At 55.9% G+C, this 345-nt stretch overlaps 1 pseudogene; it reads left to right on the forward strand.

The window, feature by feature from the left end:
- LOC130296057 (U2 spliceosomal RNA) lies at positions 1-108 on the forward strand (annotated as a pseudogene).
- The last annotated feature ends 237 nt before the right edge of the window (positions 109-345 follow it).

Consider the following 345-nt stretch of genomic DNA (forward strand, 5'->3'; position numbering starts at 1 on the left):
TTCGCTTCTCGGCCTTTTGGCTATGATCAAGTGTAGTATCTGTTCTTATCAGTTTCATGCCGGTGGCAGGCAATGGAGGTTTGGAGCTGGTGAGGATGCGTGCTCCATGGTAGGGGGCAGGTGTAGCAGGGCATTCTGGGGATGGTTCTGAGGAATTAGCTCGACGGCTGCCCCGATGTGACCTGTTTCCTCCGGGTCTTGCCATGAAGCTGAGAGGGTTTAGAGCCGAGGCACTTTAGTGCCTGGGGGAGTGGCGACCCCGAGGTGCCGAAACTCACTGGGAGTATTGGCTCACTGAGTGGAAGCACGGGCACCATGAACTCTTCACCTTGTAGCACTCACCTC

Source organism: Hyla sarda, chromosome 11, assembly GCF_029499605.1.
Source record: "Hyla sarda isolate aHylSar1 chromosome 11, aHylSar1.hap1, whole genome shotgun sequence".
NCBI classification, from domain to species: Eukaryota; Metazoa; Chordata; class Amphibia; order Anura; family Hylidae; genus Hyla; species Hyla sarda.